At 23.1% G+C, this 27,249-nt stretch overlaps 1 protein-coding gene across 2 annotated transcripts in view; it reads left to right on the plus strand.

The window, feature by feature from the left end:
- Nucleotides 1–27,249, plus strand: part of LOC110508265 (macrophage mannose receptor 1) — a 99,736-nt gene that overhangs the window by 7,510 nt on the left and 64,977 nt on the right. The gene's annotated exons all lie outside the window — the stretch shown is intronic.

The raw sequence follows: 27,249 nt of genomic DNA on the forward strand, positions 1-27,249 counted from the left end.
TTATATATTACAGGTTAAATATAACTACATCAGACAGTATATTTTATAGATTACAGGTTAAATATAACTACATCAGACAGTATATTTTATAGATTACAGGTTAAATATAACTACATCAGACAGTATATTTTACAGGTTAAATATAACTACATCAGACAGTATATTTTATAGATTACAGGTTAAATATAACTACATCAGACAGTATATTTTATAGATTACAGGTTAAATATAACTACATCAGACAGTATATTTTATAGATTACAGGTTAAATATAACTACATCAGACAGTATATTTTATAGATTACAGGTTAAATATAACTACATCAGACAGTATATTTTATAGATTACAGGTTAAATATAACTACATCAGACAGTATATTTTATAGATTACAGGTTAAATATAACTACATCAGACAGTATATTTTATAGATTACAGGTTAAATATAACTACATCAGACAGTATATTTTATATATTACAGGTTAAATATAACTACATCAGACAGTATATTTTATATATTACAGGTTAAATATAACTACATCAGACAGTATATTTTATAGATTACAGGTTAAATATAACTACATCAGACAGTATATTTTATATATTACAGGTTAAATATAACTACATCAGACAGTATATTTTATATATTACAGGTTAAATATAACTACATCAGACAGTATATTTTATATATTACAGGTTAAATATAACTACATCAGACAGTATATTTTATATATTACAGGTTAAATATAACTACATCAGACAGTATATTTTATATATTACAGGTTAAATATAACTACATCAGACAGTATATTTTATAGATTACAGGTTAAATATAACTACATTAGACAGTATATTTTATATATTACAGGTTAAATATAACTACATCAGACAGTATATTTTATAGATTACAGGTTAAATATAACTACATCAGACAGTATATTTTATAGATTACAGGTTAAATATAACTACATCAGACAGTATATTTTATAGATTACAGGTTAAATATAACTACATCAGACAGTATATTTTATATATTACAGGTTAAATATAACTACATCAGACAGTATATTTTATAGATTACAGGTTAAATATAACTACATCAGACAGTATATTTTATAGATTACAGGTTAAATATAACTACATCAGACAGTATATTTTATATATTACAGGTTAAATATAACTACATTAGACAGTATATTTTATATATTACAGGTTAAATATAACTACATCAGACAGTATATTTTATAGATTACAGGTTAAATATAACTACATCAGACAGTATATTTTATAGATTACAGGTTAAATATAACTACATCAGACAGTATATTTTATAGATTACAGGTTAAATATAACTACACCAGACAGTATATTTTATAGATTACAGGTTAAATATAACTACATCAGACAGTATATTTTATAGATTACAGGTTAAATATAACTACATCAGACAGTATATTTTATAGATTACAGGTTAAATATAACTACATCAGACAGTATATTTTATAGATTACAGGTTAAATATAACTACATCAGACAGTATATTTTATAGATTACAGGTTAAATATAACTACATCAGACAGTATATTTTATAGATTACAGGTTAAATATAACTACATCAGACAGTATATTTTATAGATTACAGGTTAAATATAACTACATCAGACAGTATATTTTATAGATTACAGGTTAAATATAACTACATCAGACAGTATATTTTATAGATTACAGGTTAAATATAACTACATCAGACAGTATATTTTATATTTTACAGGTTAAATATAACTACATCAGACAGTATATTTTATAGATTACAGGTTAAATATAACTACATCAGACAGTATATTTTATATATTACAGGTTAAATATAACTACATCAGACAGTATATTTTATAGATTACAGGTTAAATATAACTACATCAGACAGTATATTTTATATTTTACAGGTTAAATATAACTACATCAGACAGTATATTTTATATATTACAGGTTAAATATAACTACATCAGACAGTATATTTTATATTTTACAGGTTAAATATAACAACATCAGACAGTATATTTTATAGATTACAGGTTAAATATAACTACATCAGACAGTATATTTTATAGATTACAGGTTAAATATAACTACATCAGACAGTATATTTTATATTTTACAGGTTAAATATAACTACATCAGACAGTATATTTTATATATTACAGGTTAAATATAACTACATCAGACAGTATATTTTATAGATTACAGGTTAAATATAACTACACCAGACAGTATATTTTATATTTTACAGGTTAAATATAACTACATCAAACAGTATATTTTATATATTACAGGTTAAATATAACTACATCAGACAGTATATTTTATAGATTACAGGTTAAATATAACTACATCAGACAGTATATTTTACAGGTTAAATATAACTACATCAGACAGTATATTTTATAGATTACAGGTTAAATATAACTACATCAGACAGTATATTTTATAGATTACAGGTTAAATATAACTACATCAGACAGTATATTTTATAGATTACAGGTTAAATATAACTACATCAGACAGTATATTTTATAGATTACAGGTTAAATATAACTACATCAGACAGTATATTTTATAGATTACAGGTTAAATATAACTACATCAGACAGTATATTTTATAGATTACAGGTTAAATATAACTACATCAGACAGTATATTTTATAGATTACAGGTTAAATATAACTACATCAGACAGTATATTTTATATATTACAGGTTAAATATAACTACATCAGACAGTATATTTTATATATTACAGGTTAAATATAACTACATCAAACAGTATATTTTATAGATTACAGGTTAAATATAACTACATCAGACAGTATATTTTATAGATTACAGGTTAAATATAACTACATCAGACAGTATATTTTATAGATTACAGGTTAAATATAACTACATCAGACAGTATATTTTACAGGTTAAATATAACTACATCAAACAGTATATTTTATAGATTACAGGTTAAATATAACTACATCAGACAGTATATTTTACAGGTTAAATATAACTACATCAAACAGTATATTTTATAGATTACAGGTTAAATATAACTACATCAGACAGTATATTTTATAGATTACAGGTTAAATATAACTACATCAGACAGTATATTTTATAGATTACAGGTTAAATATAACTACATCAGACAGTATATTTTATAGATTACAGGTTAAATATAACTACATTAGACAGTATATTTTATAGATTACAGGTTAAATATAACTATATCAGACAGTATATTTTATAGATTACAGGTTAAATATAACTACATCAGACAGTATATTTTATAGATTACAGGTTAAATATAACTACATCAGACAGTATATTTTATAGATTACAGGTTAAATATAACTACATCAGACAGTATATTTTATAGATTACAGGTTAAATATAACTACATCAGACAGTATATTTTATAGATTACAGGTTAAATATAACTACATCAGACAGTATATTTTATAGATTACAGGTTAAATATAACTACATCAGACAGTATATTTTATAGATTACAGGTTAAATATAACTACATCAGACAGTATATTTTATAGATTACAGGTTAAATATAACTACATCAGACAGTATATTTTATAGATTACAGGTTAAATATAACTACATCAGACAGTATATTTTATAGATTACAGGTTAAATATAACTACATCAGACAGTATATTTTATAGATTACAGGTTAAATATAACTACATCAGACAGTATATTTTATATATTACAGGTTAAATATAACTACATCAGACAGTATATTTTATAGATTACAGGTTAAATATAACTACATCAGACAGTATATTTTATAGATTACAGGTTAAATATAACTACATCAGACAGTATATTTTATAGATTACAGGTTAAATATAACTACATCAGACAGTATATTTTATAGATTACAGGTTAAATATAACTACATCAGACAGTATATTTTATAGATTACAGGTTAAATATAACTACATCAGACAGTATATTTTATATATTACAGGTTAAATATAACTACATCAGACAGTATATTTTATAGATTACAGGTTAAATATAACTACATCAGACAGTATATTTTATATTTTACAGGTTAAATATAACTACACCAGACAGTATATTTTACAGGTTAAATATAACTACACCAGACAGTATATTTTATATTTTACAGGTTAAATATAACTACACCAGACAGTATATTTTACAGGTTAAATATAACTACACCAGACAGTATATTTTATAGATTACAGGTTAAATATAACTACATCAGACAGTATATTTTATATATTACAGGTTAAATATAACTACATCAGACAGTATATTTTATAGATTACAGGTTAAATATAACTACATCAGACAGTATATTTTATAGATTACAGGTTAAATATAACTACATCAAACAGTATATTTTATAGATTACAGGTTAAATATAACTACACCAGACAGTATATTTTACAGGTTAAATATAACTACATCAGACAGTATATTTTATATATTACAGGTTAAATATAACTACACCAGACAGTATATTTTATAGATTACAGGTTAAATATAACTACATCAGACAGTATATTTTACAGGTTAAATATAACTACATCAGACAGTATATTTTATATTTTACAGGTTAAATATAACTACATCAGACAGTATATTTTATAGATTACAGGTTAAATATAACTACATCAGACAGTATATTTTATATTTTACAGGTTAAATATAACTACATCAGACAGTATATTTTATAGATTACAGGTTAAATATAACTACACCAGACAGTATATTTTATAGATTACAGGTTAAATATAACTACATCAGACAGTATATTTTATAGATTACAGGTTAAATATAACTACATCAGACAGTATATTTTATAGATTACAGGTTAAATATAACTACATCAGACAGTATATTTTATATTTTAGAGGTTAAATATAACTACATCAGACAGTATATTTAATAGATTACAGGTTAAATATAACTACATCAGACAGTATATTTTATAGATTACAGGTTAAATATAACTACATCAAACAGTATATTTTATAGATTACAGGTTAAATATAACTACATCAGACAGTATATTTTATAGATTACAGGTTAAATATAACTACATCAGACAGTATATTTTATAGATTACAGGTTAAATATAACTACATCAAACAGTATATTTTATAGATTACAGGTTAAATATAACTACATCAGACAGTATATTTTATAGATTACAGGTTAAATATAACTACATCAGACAGTATATTTTATAGATTACAGGTTAAATATAACTACATCAGACAGTATATTTTATATTTTAGAGGTTAAATATAACTACATCAGACAGTATATTTAATAGATTACAGGTTAAATATAACTACATCAGACAGTATATTTTATAGATTACAGGTTAAATATAACTACATCAAACAGTATATTTTATAGATTACAGGTTAAATATAACTACATCAGACAGTATATTTTATAGATTACAGGTTAAATATAACTACATCAGACAGTATATTTTATATATTACAGGTTAAATATAACTACATCAGACAGTATATTTTATAGATTACAGGTTAAATATAACTACATCAGACAGTATATTTTATAGATTACAGGTTAAATATAACTACATCAGACAGTATATTTTATAGATTACAGGTTAAATATAACTACATCAGACAGTATATTTTATAGATTACAGGTTAAATATAACTACATCAGACAGTATATTTTATAGATTACAGGTTAAATATAACTACATCAGACAGTATATTTTATATATTACAGGTTAAATATAACTACATCAGACAGTATATTTTATAGATTACAGGTTAAATATAACTACATCAGACAGTATATTTTATATTTTACAGGTTAAATATAACTACACCAGACAGTATATTTTATATATTACAGGTTAAATATAACTACATCAGACAGTATATTTTATAGATTACAGGTTAAATATAACTACATCAGACAGTATATTTTATAGATTACAGGTTAAATATAACTACATCAGACAGTATATTTTATAGATTACAGGTTAAATATAACTACATCAGACAGTATATTTTATAGATTACAGGTTAAATATAACTACACCAGACAGTATATTTTATAGATTACAGGTTAAATATAACTACACCAGACAGTATATTTTACAGGTTAAATATAACTACATCAGACAGTATATTTTATAGATTACAGGTTAAATATGACTACATCAAACAGTATATTTTATATATTACAGGTTAAATATAACTACATCAGACAGTATATTTTATAGATTACAGGTTAAATATAACTACATCAGACAGTATATTTTATAGATTACAGGTTAAATATAACTACATCAGACAGTATATTTTATATATTACAGGTTAAATATAACTACATCAGACAGTATATTTTATAGATTACAGGTTAAATATAACTACATCAGACAGTATATTTTATAGATTACAGGTTAAATATAACTACATCAGACAGTATATTTTATAGATTACAGGTTAAATATAACTACATCAGACAGTATATTTTATAGATTACAGGTTAAATATAACTACATCAGACAGTATATTTTATATATTACAGGTTAAATATAACTACATCAGACAGTATATTTTATATTTTACAGGTTAAATATAACTACATCAGACAGTATATTTTATAGATTACAGGTTAAATATAACTACATCAGACAGTATATTTTATAGATTACAGGTTAAATATAACTACATCAGACAGTATATTTTATAGATTACAGGTTAAATATAACTACATCAGACAGTATATTTTATAGATTACAGGTTAAATATAACTACATCAGACAGTATATTTTATATTTTACAGGTTAAATATAACTACATCAAACAGTATATTTTATAGATTACAGGTTAAATATAACTACATCAGACAGTATATTTTATAGATTACAGGTTAAATATAACTACATCAGACAGTATATTTTATATATTACAGGTTAAATATAACTACATCAGACAGTATATTTTATATATTACAGGTTAAATATAACTACATCAGACAGTATATTTTATAGATTACAGGTTAAATATAACTACATCAGACAGTATATTTTATAGATTACAGGTTAAATATAACTACACCAGACAGTATATTTTATATTTTACAGGTTAAATATAACTACACCAGACAGTATATTTTATAGATTACAGGTTAAATATAACTACACCAGACAGTATATTTTACAGGTTAAATATAACTACATCAGACAGTATATTTTATAGATTACAGGTTAAATATAACTACATCAGACAGTATATTTTATATTTTACAGGTTAAATATAACTACATCAAACAGTATATTTTATAGATTACAGGTTAAATATAACTACATCAGACAGTATATTTTATAGATTACAGGTTAAATATAACTACATCAGACAGTATATTTTACAGGTTAAATATAACTACATCAGACAGTATATTTTATAGATTACAGGTTAAATATAACTACATCAGACAGTATATTTTATATTTTACAGGTTAAATATAACTACATCAAACAGTATATTTTATAGATTACAGGTTAAATATAACTACACCAGACAGTATATTTTATAGATTACAGGTTAAATATAACTACATCAGACAGTATATTTTATAGATTACAGGTTAAATATAACTACATCAGACAGTATATTTTATAGATTACAGGTTAAATATAACTACATCAGACAGTATATTTTATAGATTACAGGTTAAATATAACTACATCAGACAGTATATTTTATATATTACAGGTTAAATATAACTACTTCAGACAGTATATTTTACAGGTTAAATATAACTACTTCAGACAGTATATTTTATATATTACAGGTTAAATATAACTACATCAGACAGTATATTTTATAGATTACAGGTTAAATATAACTACATCAGACAGTATATTTTATAGATTACAGGTTAAATATAACTACATCAGACAGTATATTTTATATATTACAGGTTAAATATAACTACATCAGACAGTATATTTTATATATTACAGGTTAAATATAACTACATCAGACAGTATATTTTATAGATTACAGGTTAAATATAACTACATCAGACAGTATATTTTATAGATTACAGGTTAAATATAACTACACCAGACAGTATATTTTATATTTTACAGGTTAAATATAACTACACCAGACAGTATATTTTATAGATTACAGGTTAAATATAACTACATCAGACAGTATATTTTATAGATTACAGGTTAAATATAACTACATCAGACAGTATATTTTATAGATTACAGGTTAAATATAACTACATCAGACAGTATATTTTATATATTACAGGTTAAATATAACTACATCAGACAGTATATTTTATAGATTACAGGTTAAATATAACTACATCAGACAGTATATTTTATAGATTACAGGTTAAATATAACTACATCAGACAGTATATTTTATAGATTACAGGTTAAATATAACTACATCAGACAGTATATTTTATAGATTACAGGTTAAATATAACTACATCAGACAGTATATTTTATAGATTACAGGTTAAATATAACTACATCAGACAGTATATTTTATATATTACAGGTTAAATATAACTACACCAGACAGTATATTTTATATATTACAGGTTAAATATAACTACATCAGACAGTATATTTTATAGATTACAGGTTAAATATAACTACATCAGACAGTATATTTTATAGATTACAGGTTAAATATAACTACATCAAACAGTATATTTTATAGATTACAGGTTAAATATAACTACACCAGACAGTATATTTTACAGGTTAAATATAACTACATCAGACAGTATATTTTATATATTACAGGTTAAATATAACTACACCAGACAGTATATTTTATAGATTACAGGTTAAATATAACTACATCAGACAGTATATTTTACAGGTTAAATATAACTACATCAGACAGTATATTTTACAGGTTAAATATAACTACATCAGACAGTATATTTTATAGATTACAGGTTAAATATAACTACATCAGACAGTATATTTTATATATTACAGGTTAAATATAACTACACCAGACAGTATATTTTATAGATTACAGGTTAAATATAACTACATCAGACAGTATATTTTATATATTACAGGTTAAATATAACTACATCAGACAGTATATTTTATAGATTACAGGTTAAATATAACTACATCAGACAGTATATTTTACAGGTTAAATATAACTACATCAGACAGTATATTTTATATATTACAGGTTAAATATAACTACATCAGACAGTATATTTTATAGATTACAGGTTAAATATAACTACACCAGACAGTATATTTTATAGATTACAGGTTAAATATAACTACACCAGACAGTATATTTTATAGATTACAGGTTAAATATAACTACATCAGACAGTATATTTTATATATTACAGGTTAAATATAACTACATCAGACAGTATATTTTACAGGTTAAATATAACTACATCAGACAGTATATTTTACAGGTTAAATATAACTACATCAGACAGTATATTTTACAGGTTAAATATAACTACATCAGACAGTATATTTTACAGGTTAAATATAACTACATCAGACAGTATATTTTATAGATTACAGGTTAAATATAACTACATCAGACAGTATATTTTACAGGTTAAATATAACTACATCAGACAGTATATTTTACAGGTTAAATATAACTACATCAGACAGTATATTTTATAGATTACAGGTTAAATATAACTACATCAGACAGTATATTTTATATATTACAGGTTAAATATAACTACATCAAACAGTATATTTTATAGATTACAGGTTAAATATAACTACATCAGACAGTATATTTTATAGATTACAGGTTAAATATAACTACATCAGACAGTATATTTTATAGATTACAGGTTAAATATAACTACATCAGACAGTATATTTTATAGATTACAGGTTAAATATAACTACATCAGACAGTATATTTTATAGATTACAGGTTAAATATAACTACATCAGACAGTATAAATATAACTACATCAGACAGTATATTTTATATATTACAGGTTAAATATAACTACACCAGACAGTATATTTTATAGATTACAGGTTAAATATAACTACACCAGACAGTATATTTTATATTTTACAGGTTAAATATAACTACACCAGACAGTATATTTTATATATTACAGGTTAAATATAACTACATCAGACAGTATATTTTATAGATTACAGGTTAAATATAACTACATCAGACAGTATATTTTATAGATTACAGGTTAAATATAACTACATCAGACAGTATATTTTATATATTACAGGTTAAATATAACTACATCAGACAGTATATTTTATATATTACAGGTTAAATATAACTACATCAGACAGTATATTTTATATATTACAGGTTAAATATAACTACACCAGACAGTATATTTTATATATTACAGGTTAAATATAACAACATCAGACAGTATATTTTATAGATTACAGGTTAAATATAACTACACCAGACAGTATATTTTATATATTACAGGTTAAATATAACTACATCAGACAGTATATTTTATATATTACAGGTTAAATATAACTACATCAGACAGTATATTTTATAGATTACAGGTTAAATATAACTACATCAGACAGTATATTTTATATATTACAGGTTAAATATAACTACATCAGACAGTACATTCTACAGGTTAAATATAACTACATCAGACAGTACATTCTACAGGTTAAATATAACTACACCAGACAGTATATTTTATATATTACAGGTTAAATATAACTACATCAGACAGTATATTTTATAGATTACAGGTTAAATATAACTACATCAGACAGTATATTTTATAGATTACAGGTTAAATATAACTACATCAGACAGTATATTTTATATATTACAGGTTAAATATAACTACATCAGACAGTATATTTTATAGATTACAGGTTAAATATAACTACATCAGACAGTATATTTTATAGATTACAGGTTAAATATAACTACATCAGACAGTATATTTTATATATTACAGGTTAAATATAACTACATCAGACAGTATATTTTATAGATTACAGGTTAAATATAACTACACCAGACAGTATATTTTATAGATTACAGGTTAAATATAACTACATCCAGACAGTATATTTTATAGATTACAGGTTAAATATAACTACATCAGACAGTATATTTTATAGATTACAGGTTAAATATAACTACATCAGACAGTATATTTTATAGATTACAGGTTAAATATAACTACATCAGACAGTATATTTTATAGATTACAGGTTAAATATAACTACATCAGACAGTATATTTTATAGATTACAGGTTAAATATAACTACATCAGACAGTATATTTTATAGATTACAGGTTAAATATAACTACATCAGACAGTATATTTTATAGATTACAGGTTAAATATAACTACATCAGACAGTATATTTTATAGATTACAGGTTAAATATAACTACATCAGACAGTATATTTTATAGATTACAGGTTAAATATAACTACATCAGACAGTATATTTTATAGATTACAGGTTAAATATAACTACATCAGACAGTATATTTTATAGATTACAGGTTAAATATAACTACATCAGACAGTATATTTTATAGATTACAGGTTAAATATAACTACATCAGACAGTATATTTTATAGATTACAGGTTAAATATAACTACATCAGACAGTATATTTTATAGATTACAGGTTAAATATAACTACATCAGACAGTATATTTTATAGATTACAGGTTAAATATAACTACATCAGACAGTATATTTTATAGATTACAGGTTAAATATAACTACATCAGACAGTATATTTTATAGATTACAGGTTAAATATAACTACATCAGACAGTATATTTTATATATTACAGGTTAAATATAACTACATCAGACAGTATATTTTATATATTACAGGTTAAATATAACTACATCAGACAGTATATTTTATATATTACAGGTTAAATATAACAACATCAGACAGTATATTTTATAGATTACAGGTTAAATATAACAACATCAGACAGTATATTTTATAGATTACAGGTTAAATATAACTACATCAGACAGTATATTTTATAGATTACAGGTTAAATATAACTACATCAGACAGTATATTTTATAGATTACAGGTTAAATATAACTACATCAGACAGTATATTTTATATATTACAGGTTAAATATAACTACATCAGGCAGTATATTTTATAGATTACAGGTTAAATATAACTACACCAGACAGTATATTTTATAGATTACAGGTTAAATATAACTACACCAGACAGTATATTTTATATTTTACAGGTTAAATATAACTACACCAGACAGTATATTTTATATATTACAGGTTAAATATAACTACACCAGACAGTATATTTTATAGATTACAGGTTAAATATAACTACATCAGACAGTATATTTAATAGATTACAGGTTAAATATAACTACACCAGACAGTATATTTTATAGATTACAGGTTAAATATAACTACACCAGACAGTATATTTTATAGATTACAGGTTAAATATAACTACACCAGACAGTATATTTTATATTTTACAGGTTAAATATAATTACACCAGACAGTATATTTTATAGATTACAGGTTAAATATAACTACACCAGACAGTATATTTTATATTTTACAGGTTAAATATAACTACATCAGACAGTATATTTTATAGATTACAGGTTAAATATAACTACACCAGACAGTATATTTTATATTTTACAGGTTAAATATAACTACACCAGACAGTATATTTTATAGATTACAGGTTAAATATAACTACACCAGACAGTATATTTTATATTTTACAGGTTAAATATAACTACACCAGACAGTATATTTTATATATTACAGGCTTCATATAACTACACCAGACAGTATATTTTATAGATTACAGGTTAAATATAACTACACCAGACAGTATATTTTATATTTTACAGGTTAAATATAACTACACCAGACAGTATATTTTATAGATTACAGGTTAAATATAACTACACCAGACAGTATATTTTATATTTTACAGGTTAAATATAACTACACCAGACAGTATATTTTATATATTACAGGCTTCATATAACTACACCAGACAGTATATTTTATATATTACAGGTTAAATATAACTACACCAGACAGTATATTTTATAGATTACAGGTTAAATATAACTACACCAGACAGTATATTTTATATATTACAGGTTAAATATAACTACACCAGACAGTATATTTTATAGATTACAGGTTAAATATAACTACATCAGGCAGTATATTTTATAGATTACAGGTTAAATATAACTACATCAGACAGTATATTTTATAGATTACAGGTTAAATATAACTACACCAGACAGTATATTTTATATATTACAGGTTAAATATAACTACACCAGACAGTATATTTTATAGATTACAGGTTAAATATAACTACATCAGGCAGTATATTTTATAGATTACAGGTTAAATATAACTACACCAGACAGTATATTTTACAGGTTAAATATAACTACATCAGACAGTATATTTCATAGATTACAGGTTAAATATAACTACATCAGACAGTATATTTTATATATTACAGGTTAAATATAACTACACCAGACAGTATATTTTATAGATTACAGGTTAAATATAACTACACCAGACAGTATATTTTATAGATTACAGGTTAAATATAACTACATCAAACAGTATATTTTATATATTACAGGTTAAATATAACTACACCAGACAGTATATTTTATATTTTACAGGTTAAATATAACTACATCAGACAGTATATTTTATATATTACAGGTTAAATATAACTACATCAGACAGTATATTTTACAGGTTAAATATAACTACATCAGACAGTATATTTTATAGATTACAGGTTAAATATAACTACATCAGGCAGTATATTTTATATTTTACAGGTTAAATATAACTACATCAGACAGTATATTTTATAGATTACAGGTTAAATATAACTACATCAGGCAGTATATTTTATAGATTACAGGTTAAATATAACTACACCAGACAGTATATTTTATAGATTAAATATAACTACATCAGACAGTATATTTTATATTTTACAGGTTAAATATAACTACATCAGACAGTATATTTTATAGATTAAATATAACTACATCAGACAGTATATTTTATATTTTACAGGTTAAATATAACTACATCAGACAGTATATTTTATAGATTACAGGTTAAATATAACTACATCAGACAGTATATTTTACAGGTTAAATATAACTACATCAGACAGTATATTTTACAGGTTAAATATAACTACATCAGACAGTATATTTTATATTTTACAGGTTAAATATAACTACATCAGACAGTATATTTTATAGATTACAGGTTAAATATAACTACATCAGACAGTATATTTTATATTTTACAGGTTAAATATAACTACATCAGACAGTATATTTTACAGATTACAGGTTAAATATAACTACACCAGACAGTATATTTTATAGATTACAGGTTAAATATAACTACATCAGACAGTATATTTTACATATTACAGGTTAAATATAACTACATCAGACAGTATATTTTACATATTACAGGTTAAATATAACTACATCAGACAGTATATTTTATATATTACAGGTTAAATATAACTACATCAGACAGTATATTTTACAGGTTAAATATAACTACATCAAACAGTATATTTTATAGATTACAGGTTAAATATAACTACATCAAACAGTATATTTTATATTTTACAGGTTAAATATAACTACATCAGACAGTATATTTTATAGATTACAGGTTAAATATAACTACATCAGACAGTATATTTTATATATTACAGGTTAAATATAACTACATCAGACAGTACATTCTACAGGTTAAATATAACTACATCAGACAGTACATTCTACAGGTTAAATATAACTACACCAGACAGTATATTTTATATATTACAGGTTAAATATAACTACATCAGACAGTATATTTTATAGATTACAGGTTAAATATAACTACATCAGACAGTATATTTTATAGATTACAGGTTAAATATAACTACATCAGACAGTATATTTTATAGATTACAGGTTAAATATAACTACATCAGACAGTATATTTTATAGATTACAGGTTAAATATAACTACATCAGACAGTATATTTTATATATTACAGGTTAAATATAACTACATCAGACAGTATATTTTATAGATTACAGGTTAAATATAACTACACCAGACAGTATATTTTATAGATTACAGGTTAAATATAACTACATCAGACAGTATATTTTATATATTACAGGTTAAATATAACTACACCAGACAGTATATTTTATAGATTACAGGTTAAATATAACTACATCAGACAGTATATTTTATAGATTACAGGTTAAATATAACTACACCAGACAGTATATTTTATAGATTACAGGTTAAATATAACTACATCAGACAGTATATTTTATAGATTACAGGTTAAATATAACTACATCAAACAGTATATTTTATATATTACAGGTTAAATATAACTACATCAGACAGTATATTTTATAGATTACAGGTTAAATATAACTACATCAGACAGTATATTTTATAGATTACAGGTTAAATATAACTACATCAGACAGTATATTTTATAGATTACAGGTTAAATATAACTACATCAGACAGTATATTTTATAGATTACACGTTAAATATAACTACATCAGACAGTATATTTTATAGATTACAGGTTAAATATAACTACATCAGACAGTATATTTTATAGATTACAGGTTAAATATAACAACATCAGACAGTATATTTTATAGATTACAGGTTAAATATAACTACATCAGACAGTATATTTTATAGATTACAGGTTAAATATAACTACATCAGACAGTATATTTTATAGATTACAGGTTAAATATAACAACATCAGACAGTATATTTTATAGATTACAGGTTAAATATAACTACATCAGACAGTATATTTTATAGATTACAGGTTAAATATAACTACATCAGACAGTATATTTTATAGATTACAGGTTAAATATAACTACATCAGACAGTATATTTTATAGATTACAGGTGAAATATAACTACATCAGACAGTATATTTTATATATTACAGGTTAAATATAACTACATCAGACAGTATATTTTATATATTACAGGTTAAATATAACTACATCAGACAGTATATTTTATATTTTACAGGTTAAATATAACAACATCAGACAGTATATTTTATAGATTACAGGTTAAATATAACAACATCAGACAGTATATTTTATAGATTACAGGTTAAATATAACTACATCAGACAGTATATTTTATAGATTACAGGTTAAATATAACTACATCAGACAGTATATTTTATAGATTACAGGTTAAATATAACTACATCAGACAGTATATTTTATATATTACAGGTTAAATATAACTACATCAGGCAGTATATTTTATAGATTACAGGTTAAATATAACTACACCAGACAGTATATTTTATAGATTACAGGTTAAATATAACTACACCAGACAGTATATTTTATATTTTACAGGTTAAATATAACTACACCAGACAGTATATTTTATATATTACAGGTTAAATATAACTACACCAGACAGTATATTTTATAGATTACAGGTTAAATATAACTACATCAGACAGTATATTTAATAGATTACAGGTTAAATATAACTACACCAGACAGTATATTTTATAGATTACAGGTTAAATATAACTACACCAGACAGTATATTTTATAGATTACAGGTTAAATATAACTACACCAGACAGTATATTTTATATTTTACAGGTTAAATATAATTACACCAGACAGTATATTTTATAGATTACAGGTTAAATATAACTACACCAGACAGTATATTTTATATTTTACAGGTTAAATATAACTACATCAGACAGTATATTTTATAGATTACAGGTTAAATATAACTACACCAGACAGTATATTTTATATTTTACAGGTTAAATATAACTACACCAGACAGTATATTTTATAGATTACAGGTTAAATATAACTACACCAGACAGTATATTTTATATTTTACAGGTTAAATATAACTACATCAGACAGTATATTTTACAGATTACAGGTTAAATATAACTACACCAGACAGTATATTTTATAGATTACAGGTTAAATATAACTACATCAGACAGTATATTTTACATATTACAGGTTAAATATAACTACATCAGACAGTATATTTTACATATTACAGGTTAAATATAACTACATCAGACAGTATATTTTATATATTACAGGTTAAATATAACTACATCAGACAGTATATTTTACAGGTTAAATATAACTACATCAAACAGTATATTTTATAGATTACAGGTTAAATATAACTACATCAAACAGTATATTTTATATTTTACAGGTTAAATATAACTACATCAGACAGTATATTTTATAGATTACAGGTTAAATATAACTACATCAGACAGTATATTTTATATATTACAGGTTAAATATAACTACATCAGACAGTACATTCTACAGGTTAAATATAACTACATCAGACAGTACATTCTACAGGTTAAATATAACTACACCAGACAGTATATTTTATATATTACAGGTTAAATATAACTACATCAGACAGTATATTTTATAGATTACAGGTTAAATATAACTACATCAGACAGTATATTTTATAGATTACAGGTTAAATATAACTACATCAGACAGTATATTTTATATATTACAGGTTAAATATAACTACATCAGACAGTATATTTTATAGATTACAGGTTAAATATAACTACATCAGACAGTATATTTTATAGATTACAGGTTAAATATAACTACATCAGACAGTATATTTTATATATTACAGGTTAAATATAACTACATCAGACAGTATATTTTATAGATTACAGGTTAAATATAACTACACCAGACAGTATATTTTATAGATTACAGGTTAAATATAACTACATCAGACAGTATATTTTATATATTACAGGTTAAATATAACTACACCAGACAGTATATTTTATAGATTACAGGTTAAATATAACTACATCAGACAGTATATTTTATAGATTACAGGTTAAATATAACTACACCAGACAGTATATTTTATAGATTACAGGTTAAATATAACTACATCAGACAGTATATTTTATAGATTACAGGTTAAATATAACTACATCAAACAGTATATTTTATATATTACAGGTTAAATATAACTACATCAGACAGTATATTTTATAGATTACAGGTTAAATATAACTACATCAGACAGTATATTTTATAGATTACAGGTTAAATATAACTACATCAGACAGTATATTTTATAGATTACAGGTTAAATATAACTACATCAGACAGTATATTTTATAGATTACAGGTTAAATATAACTACATCAGACAGTATATTTTATAGATTACAGGTTAAATATAACTACATCAGACAGTATATTTTATAGATTACAGGTTAAATATAACAACATCAGACAGTATATTTTATAGATTACAGGTTAAATATAACTACATCAGACAGTATATTTTATAGATTACAGGTTAAATATAACTACATCCGACAGTATATTTTATAGATTACAGGTTAAATATAACAACATCAGACAGTATATTTTATAGATTACAGGTTAAATATAACTACATCAGACAGTATATTTTATAGATTACAGGTTAAATATAACTACATCAGACAGTATATTTTATAGATTACAGGTTAAATATAACTACATCAGACAGTATATTTTATAGATTACAGGTTAAATATAACTACATCAGACAGTATATTTTATATATTACAGGTTAAATATAACTACATCAGACAGTATATTTTATATATTACAGGTTAAATATAACTACATCAGACAGTATATTTTATATTTTACAGGTTAAATATAACAACATCAGACAGTATATTTTATAGATTACAGGTTAAATATAACAACATCAGACAGTATATTTTATAGATTACAGGTTAAATATAACTACATCAGACAGTATATTTTATAGATTACAGGTTAAATATAACTACATCAGACAGTATATTTTATAGATTACAGGTTAAATATAACTACATCAGACAGTATATTTTATATATTACAGGTTAAATATAACTACATCAGGCAGTATATTTTATAGATTACAGGTTAAATATAACTACACCAGACAGTATATTTTATAGATTACAGGTTAAATATAACTACACCAGACAGTATATTTTATATTTTACAGGTTAAATATAACTACACCAGACAGTATATTTTATATATTACAGGTTAAATATAACTACACCAGACAGTATATTTTATAGATTACAGGTTAAATATAACTACATCAGACAGTATATTTAATAGATTACAGGTTAAATATAACTACACCAGACAGTATATTTTATAGATTACAGGTTAAATATAACTACACCAGACAGTATATTTTATAGATTACAGGTTAAATATAACTACACCAGACAGTATATTTTATATTTTACAGGTTAAATATAATTACACCAGACAGTATATTTTATAGATTACAGGTTAAATATAACTACACCAGACAGTATATTTTATATTTTACAGGTTAAATATAACTACATCAGACAGTATATTTTATAGATTACAGGTTAAATATAACTACACCAGACAGTATATTTTATATTTTACAGGTTAAATATAACTACACCAGACAGTATATTTTATAGATTACAGGTTAAATATAACTACACCAGACAGTATATTTTATATTTTACAGGTTAAATATAACTACACCAGACAGTATATTTTATATATTACAGGCTTCATATAACTACACCAGACAGTATATTTTATAGATTACAGGTTAAATATAACTACACCAGACAGTATATTTTATATTTTACAGGTTAAATATAACTACACCAGACAGTATATTTTATAGATTACAGGTTAAATATAACTACACCAGACAGTATATTTTATATTTTACAGGTTAAATATAACTACACCAGACAGTATATTTTATATATTACAGGCTTCATATAACTACACCAGACAGTATATTTTATATATTACAGGTTAAATATAACTACACCAGACAGTATATTTTATAGATTACAGGTTAAATATAACTACACCAGACAGTATATTTTATATATTACAGGTTAAATATAACTACACCAGACAGTATATTTTATAGATTACAGGTTAAATATAACTACATCAGGCAGTATATTTTATAGATTACAGGTTAAATATAACTACATCAGACAGTATATTTTATAGATTACAGGTTAAATATAACTACACCAGACAGTATATTTTATATATTACAGGTTAAATATAACTACACCAGACAGTATATTTTATAGATTACAGGTTAAATATAACTACATCAGGCAGTATATTTTATAGATTACAGGTTAAATATAACTACACCAGACAGTATATTTTACAGGTTAAATATAACTACATCAGACAGTATATTTCATAGATTACAGGTTAAATATAACTACATCAGACAGTATATTTTATATATTACAGGTTAAATATAACTACACCAGACAGTATATTTTATAGATTACAGGTTAAATATAACTACACCAGACAGTATATTTTATAGATTACAGGTTAAATATAACTACATCAAACAGTATATTTTATATATTACAGGTTAAATATAACTACACCAGACAGTATATTTTATATTTTACAGGTTAAATATAACTACATCAGACAGTATATTTTATATATTACAGGTTAAATATAACTACATCAGACAGTATATTTTATAGATTACAGGTTAAATATAACTACACCAGACAGTATATTTTATAGATTACAGGTTAAATATAACTACATCAGACAGTATATTTTACAGGTTAAATATAACTACATCAGACAGTATATTTTATATTTTACAGGTTAAATATAACTACACCAGACAGTATATTTTATAGATTACAGGTTAAATATAACTACACCAGACAGTATATTTTATATATTACAGGTTAAATATAACTACACCAGACAGTATATTTTATAGATTACAGGTTAAATATAACTACATCAGGCAGTATATTTTATAGATTACAGGTTAAATATAACTACATCAGACAGTATATTTTATAGATTACAGGTTAAATATAACTACACCAGACAGTATATTTTATATATTACAGGTTAAATATAACTACACCAGACAGTATATTTTATAGATTACAGGTTAAATATAACTACATCAGGCAGTATATTTTATAGATTACAGGTTAAATATAACTACACCAGACAGTATATTTTACAGGTTAAATATAACTACATCAGACAGTATATTTCATAGATTACAGGTTAAATATAACTACATCAGACAGTATATTTTATATATTACAGGTTAAATATAACTACACCAGACAGTATATTTTATAGATTACAGGTTAAATATAACTACACCAGACAGTATATTTTATAGATTACAGGTTAAATATAACTACATCAAACAGTATATTTTATATATTACAGGTTAAATATAACTACACCAGACAGTATATTTTATATTTTACAGGTTAAATATAACTACATCAGACAGTATATTTTATATATTACAGGTTAAATATAACTACATCAGACAGTATATTTTATAGATTACAGGTTAAATATAACTACACCAGACAGTATATTTTATAGATTACAGGTTAAATATAACTACATCAGACAGTATATTTTACAGGTTAAATATAACTACATCAGACAGTATATTTTATAGATTACAGGTTAAATATAACTACATCAGGCAGTATATTTTATATTTTACAGGTTAAATATAACTACATCAGACAGTATATTTTATAGATTACAGGTTAAATATAACTACATCAGGCAGTATATTTTATAGATTACAGGTTAAATATAACTACACCAGACAGTATATTTTATAGATTAAATATAACTACATCAGACAGTATATTTTATATTTTACAGGTTAAATATAACTACATCAGACAGTATATTTTATAGATTAAATATAACTACATCAGACAGTATATTTTATATTTTACAGGTTAAATATAACTACATCAGACAGTATATTTTATAGATTACAGGTTAAATATAACTACATCAGACAGTATATTTTACAGGTTAAATATAACTACATCAGACAGTATATTTTACAGGTTAAATATAACTACATCAGACAGTATATTTTATATTTTACAGGTTAAATATAACTACATCAGACAGTATATTTTATAGATTACAGGTTAAATATAACTACATCAGACAGTATATTTTATATTTTACAGGTTAAATATAACTACATCAGACAGTATATTTTACAGATTACAGGTTAAATATAACTACACCAGACAGTATATTTTATAGATTACAGGTTAAATATAACTACATCAGACAGTATATTTTACATATTACAGGTTAAATATAACTACATCAGACAGTATATTTTACATATTACAGGTTAAATATAACTACATCAGACAGTATATTTTATATATTACAGGTTAAATATAACTACATCAGACAGTATATTTTACAGGTTAAATATAACTACATCAAACAGTATATTTTATAGATTACAGGTTAAATATAACTACATCAAACAGTATATTTTATATTTTACAGGTTAAATATAACTACATCAGACAGTATATTTTATAGATTACAGGTTAAATATAACTACACCAGACAGTATATTTTATAGATTACAGGTTAAATATAACTACATCAGACAGTATATTTTACAGATTACAGGTTAAATATAACTACACCAGACAGTATATTTTATAGATTACAGGTTAAATATAACTACATCAGACAGTATATTTTATAGATTACAGGTTAAATATAACTACACCAGACAGTATATTTTATATTTTACAGGTTAAATATAACTACATCAGGCAGTATATTTTATAGATTACAGGTTAAATATAACTACATCAGACAGTATATTTTATATTTTAGAGGTTAAATATAACTACATCAGACAGTATATTTTATAGATTACAGGTTAAATATAACTACATCAGACAGTATATTTTACAGGTTAAATATAACTACATCAGACAGTATATTTTATAGATTACAGGTTAAATATGACTACATCAGACAGTATACTTTATATTTTACAGGTTAAATATAACTACATCAGACAGTATATTTTATATATTACAGGTTAAATATAACTACATCAGACAGTATATTTTATAGATTACAGGTTAAATATAACTACATCAGACAGTATATTTTATAGATTACAGGTTAAATATAACTACATCAGACAGTATATTTTATAGATTACAGGTTAAATATAACTACATCAGACAGTATATTTTATAGATTACAGGTTAAATATAACTACATCAGACAGTATATTTTATAGATTACAGGTTAAATATAACTACATCAGACAGTATATTTTATAGATTACAGGTTAAATATAACTACATCAGACAGTATATTTGATAGATTACAGGTTAAATATAACTACATCAGACAGTATATTTTACAGGTTAAATATAACTACATCAGACAGTATATTTTATAGATTACAGGTTAAATATAACTACATCAGACAGTATATTTTATATTTTACAGGTTAAATATAACTACATCAGACAGTATATTTTATAGATTACAGGTTAAATATAACTACATCAGACAGTATATTTTACAGGTTAAATATAACTACATCAGACAGTATATTTTATATTTTACAGGTTAAATATAACTACATCAGACAGTATATTTTATATATTACAGGTTAAATATAACTACATCAGACAGTATATTTTATATATTACAGGTTAAATATAACTACATCAGACAGTATATTTTATATATTACAGGTTAAATATAACTACATCAGACAGTATATTTTATAGATTACAGGTTAAATATAACTACATCAGACAGTATATTTTATATATTACAGGTTAAATATAACTACATCAGACAGTATATTTTATATATTACAGGTTAAATATAACAACATCAGACAGTATATTTTATAGATTACAGGTTAAATATAACTACATCAGACAGTATATTTTATAGATTACAGGTTAAATATAACAACATCAGACAGTATATTTTATATATTACAGGTTAAATATAACTACATCAGACAGTATATTTTATAGATTACAGGTTAAATATAACTACATCAGACAGTATATTTTATAGATTACAGGTTAAATATAACTACATCAGACAGTATATTTTATAGATTACAGGTTAAATATAACTACATCAGACAGTATATTTTACAGGTTAAATATAACTACATCAGACAGTATATTTTATAGATTACAGGTTAAATATAACTACATCAGACAGTATATTTTATAGATTACAGGTTAAATATAACTACATCAGACAGTATATTTTACAGGTTAAATATAACTACATCAGACAGTATATTTTATATTTTACAGGTTAAATATAACTACATCAGACAGTATATTTTATATATTACAGGTTAAATATAACTACATCAGACAGTATATTTTATATATTACAGGTTAAATATAACTACATCAGACAGTATATTTTATATATTACAGGTTAAATATAACTACATCAGACAGTATATTTTATAGATTACAGGTTAAATATAACTACATCAGACAGTATATTTTATATATTACAGGTTAAATATAACTACATCAGACAGTATATTTTATATATTACAGGTTAAATATAACAACATCAGACAGTATATTTTATAGATTACAGGTTAAATATAACTACATCAGACAGTATATTTTATAGATTACAGGTTAAATATAACAACATCAGACAGTATATTTTATATATTACAGGTTAAATATAACTACATCAGACAGTATATTTTATAGATTACAGGTTAAATATAACTACATCAGACAGTATATTTTATAGATTACAGGTTAAATATAACTACATCAGACAGTATATTTTATAGATTACAGGTTAAATATAACTACATCAGACAGTATATTTTACAGGTTAAATATAACTACATCAGACAGTATATTTTATAGATTACAGGTTAAATATAACTACATCAGACAGTATATTTTATAGATTACAGGTTAAATATAACTACATCAGACAGTATATTTTATATTTTACAGGTTAAATATAACTACATCAGACAGTATATTTTATATTTTACAGGTTAAATATAACTACATCAGACAGTATATTTTATAGATTACAGGTTAAATATAACTACATCAGACAGTATATTTTATAGATTACAGGTTAAATATAACTACATCAGACAGTATATTTTATATTTTAGAGGTTAAATATAACTACATCAGACAGTATATTTAATAGATTACAGGTTAAATATAACTACATCAGACAGTATATTTTATAGATTACAGGTTAAATATAACTACATCAGACAGTATATTTTATATTTTACAGGTTAAATATAACTACATCAGACAGTATAGATTACAGGTTAAATATAACTACATCAGACAGTATATTTTATATATTACAGGTTAAATATAACTACATCAGACAGTATATTTTACAGGTTAAATATAACTACATCAGACAGTATATTTTACAGGTTAAATATAACTACATCAGACAGTATATTTTACAGGTTAAATATAACTACATCAGACAGTATATTTTATAGATTACAGGTTAAATATAACTACATCAGACAGTATATTTTATAGATTACAGGTTAAATATAACTACATCAGACAGTATATTTTATAGATTACAGGTTAAATATAACTACATCAGACAGTATATTTTATAGATTACAGGTTAAATATAACTACATCAAACAGTATATTTTATATATTACAGGTTAAATATAACTACATCAGACAGTATATTTTATATTTTACAGGTTAAATATAACTACATCAGACAGTATATTTTATAGATTACAGGTTAAATATAACTACATCAAACAGTATATTTTATATATTACAGGTTAAATATAACTACATCAGACAGTATATTTTATAGATTACAGGTTAAATATAACTACATCAGACAGTATATTTTATAGATTACAGGTTAAATATAACTACATCAGACAGTATATTTTATAGATTACAGGTTAAATATAACTACATCAGACAGTATATTTTACAGGTTAAATATAACTACATCAGACAGTATATTTTATAGATTACAGGTTAAATATAACTACATCAGACAGTATATTTTATAGATTACAAGTTAAATATAACTACATCAGACAGTATATTTTATAGATTACAGGTTAAATAAAACTACATCAGACAGTATATTTTATAGATTACAGGTTAAATATAACTACATCAGACAGTATATTTTATAGATTACAGGTTAAATATAACTACTTCAGACAGTATATTTTACAGGTTAAATATAACTACATCAGACAGTATATTTTATATTTTACAGGTTAAATATAACTACATCAGACAGTATATTTTATAGATTACAGGTTAAATATAACAACATCAGACAGTATATTTTATATATTACAGGTTAAATATAACTACATCAGACAGTATATTTTATATATTACAGGTTAAATATAACTACATCAGACAGTATATTTTATAGATTACAGGTTAAATATAACTACATCAGACAGTATATTTTATAGATTACAGGTTAAATATAACTACATCAGACAGTATATTTTATAGATTACAGGTTAAATATAACTACATCAGACAGTATATTTTATAGATTACAGGTTAAATATAACTACATCAGACAGTATATTTTATATTTTACAGGTTAAATATAACTACATCAGACAGTATATTTTATAGATTACAGGTTAAATATAACTACATCAGACAGTATATTTTATAGATTACAGGTTAAATATAACTACATCAGACAGTATATTTTATAGATTACAGGTTAAATATAACTAAATCAGACAGTATATTTTATATATTACAGGTTAAATATAACTACATCAGACAGTATATTTTATAGATTACAGGTTAAATATAACTACATCAGACAGTATATTTTATATATTACAGGTTAAATATAACTACATCAGACAGTATATTTTATATATTACAGGTTAAATATAACTACATCAAACAGTATATTTTATATTTTACAGGTTAAATATAACTACATCAGACAGTATATTTTATATATTACAGGTTAAATATAACTACATCAGACAGTATATTTTATAGATTACAGGTTAAATATAACTACATCAGACAGTATATTTTATAGATTACAGGTTA

The sequence above is a fragment of the Oncorhynchus mykiss genome, chromosome 28 (assembly GCF_013265735.2).
Source record: "Oncorhynchus mykiss isolate Arlee chromosome 28, USDA_OmykA_1.1, whole genome shotgun sequence".
NCBI classification, from domain to species: domain Eukaryota; kingdom Metazoa; phylum Chordata; class Actinopteri; order Salmoniformes; family Salmonidae; genus Oncorhynchus; species Oncorhynchus mykiss.